The sequence below is a fragment of the Triticum dicoccoides genome, chromosome 3A, assembly GCF_002162155.2.
Source record: "Triticum dicoccoides isolate Atlit2015 ecotype Zavitan chromosome 3A, WEW_v2.0, whole genome shotgun sequence".
Classification (NCBI taxonomy): Eukaryota; Viridiplantae; Streptophyta; class Magnoliopsida; order Poales; family Poaceae; genus Triticum; species Triticum dicoccoides.
In genome coordinates this window covers 62692984-62695740 of record NC_041384.1, presented here as the reverse complement: position 1 = coordinate 62695740, position 2757 = coordinate 62692984, and positions in this window count along the sequence as shown.

The window sequence follows — 2757 nt, the reverse complement described above, 5'->3', positions numbered from 1 at the left end:
GCCTGGTTGTCTGGGCGCAGGGGCCGTGGGGGGCGGCGGGGGGTCAGGGGCGGCGAGGACGGTGGGGGTCGGGGGCGGTTGGGGCCGGGGGTGGCGCGGTGGAGTGAGAGAGAAAGAGAGATGGAGAGTGGAAGGTGGGGTGCGGGGGTGGGCCGTAGCCGTTAGCTGTCGTTCTCTTTGCCGTCTGCTAGCAAACGATAAAGAATCTTTGCCGTCCTCTAGCAGACCGCAAATAGGTGGGTTGGACCATTACAGTTAACTGGTGAAAGTGCAACTAATCCCCGGTGGTTTTGGTAATTCATAACAACATATAGCTCATTGAACTAATATCCACTCAAGATGATTATTTCAAAAAGTTCAATGATTGGCATGTCATGGACTAGTGTAACGCCCATGATGCGGGTGTGTCCGGGGCGTTACAAGTTGGTATCAGAGCCGACCCTCGCGGTTACACGGATGTTTGTGGACAGGTGCACGGTCATTTTGTTCATGACGTTTGTGACCCATTGTGGCACACGGCATGACACATGTACCATACTGGATTAACAGACTATGTGCCAAGAGGGAACGTTCCTGTGGCCCAACAAGGACGTCGGTTCCTCTGAGTGTTGGAAATATGCCCTAGAGGCAATAATAAATTAGTTATTATTATATTTCCTTGTTCATGATAATCGTTTATTATCCATGCTATAATTGTATTGATAGGAAACTCAGATACATGTGTGGATACATAGACAACACCATGTCCCTAGTAAGCCTCTAGTTGACTAGCTCGTTGATCAATAGATGGTTACGGTTTCCTAACCATGGACATTGGATGTCGTTGATAACGGGATCACATCATTAGGAGAGTGATGTGATGGACAAGACCCAATCCTAAGCATAGCACTAGATCGTATAGTTCGTATGCTGAAGCTTTTCTAATGTCAAGTATCATTTCCTTAGACCATGAGATTGTGCAACTCCCGGATACCGTAGGAGTGCTATGGGTGTGCCAAACGTCACAACGTAACTGGGTGGCTATAAAGGTACATTACAGGTATCTCCGAAAGTGTCTGTTGGGTTGGCACGAATCGAGACTGGGATTTGTCACTTCGTGTAAACAGAGAGGTATCTCTGGGCCCACTCGGTAGGACATCATCATAATGTGCACAGTGTGATCAAGGAGTTGATCACGGGATGATGTGTTACGGAACGAGTAAAGAGACTTGCCGGTAACGAGATTGAACAAGGTATCGGGATACCGACGATCGAATCTCGGGCAAGTATCGTACCGCTAGACAAAGGGAATTGTATACGGGATTGATTAAGTCCTTGACATCGTGGTTCATCCGATGAGATCATCGTGGAACATGTGGGAGCCAACATGGGTATCCAGATCCCGCTGTTGGTTATTGACCGGAGAACGTCTCGGTCATGTCTGCATGTCTCCCGAACCCGTAGGGTCTACACACTTAAGGTTCAATGACACTAGGGTTGTAAAGGAAGTTTGTATGTGGTTACCGAATGTTGTTTGGAGTCCCGGATGAGATCCCGGACGTCACGAGGAGTTCCGGAATGGTCCGGAGGTAAAGATTTATATATGGGAAGTCCTGTTTTGGTCACCGGAAGAGTTTCGGGGTTTATCGGTAACGTACCGGGACCACCGGGAGGGTCCCGGGGGTCCACCAAGTGGGGCCACCAGCCCCGAGGGGCCACATGGGCTGTAGGGAGTGTTCCTTGGCCTACATGGGCCAAGGGCACCAGCCCCACTAAGGCCCATGCGCCTAAGAGATGGAGAGGGGGCAAACCCTAATGGGATATGGGCCTTAGGGCCCATATTGGTGCGCTTCCCTCTCCCATCCCCTCTTGGCCGCCCCCTTGCTCCCCATCTAGGGCTCCCGCCCCCCCTAGGGGTGGGAACCCTAGAGGGGGCGCAGCCCCTCCCCTTCCCTATATATATTGAGGCATTGGGCTGCCCAGAACACACGCGATTCGATCTCTTGTTGGTGCAGCCCTGCATCTCTCTCTCCCTCCTCTTCTGTGGTGCTTGGCGAAGCCCTGCAGGATTGCCACGCTCCTCCATCACCACCACGCCATTGTGCTGCTGCTGGATGGAGTCTTCCTCAACCTCTCCCTCTCTCCTTGCTGGATCAAGGCGTGGGAGACGTCACCGGGCTGCACGTGTGTTGAACGCGGAGGTGCCGTGCGTTCGGCACTTGGTCATCGGTGATTTGAATCACGACGAGTACGACTCCATCAACCCCGTTCACTTGAATGCTTCCGCTTAGCGATCTACAAGGGTATGTAGATGCACTCTCCTTCCCCTCGTTGCTGGTCTCTCCATAGATAGATCTTGGTGACACGTAGGAAAATTTTGAATTTCTGCTACGTTCCCCAACACTGAGTGGGGTTGTATGTGATACCCTGGCTTAATAGGAATGATAGCCTACTCATATCAATAAGGAATTCATTCTTTTCCAGAAGCCCATTCAAACAGAACCCCAAAGTTAAGCGTGCTCAGCTTGGAGTAATTTTAGGATGGGTGACTGATCGGGAAGTTGCTCCCAGGTGCGCATGAGTGAGGACAAAGTGTGCGGAAAAGACTAGTGTTGATCTGTGAGGCTAGTCTACATCCCGCCAGGAGTAACGACCACTGGAGGGTGTGTCCGGGGCGTTACAACTAGGGATGTGGACCCCTCAAAATGCTAAAGACAAATATTGGCAAAAGCTCAAGACTCTTTATTTCTATTATAGTGATCCAAGATCACATTGAGT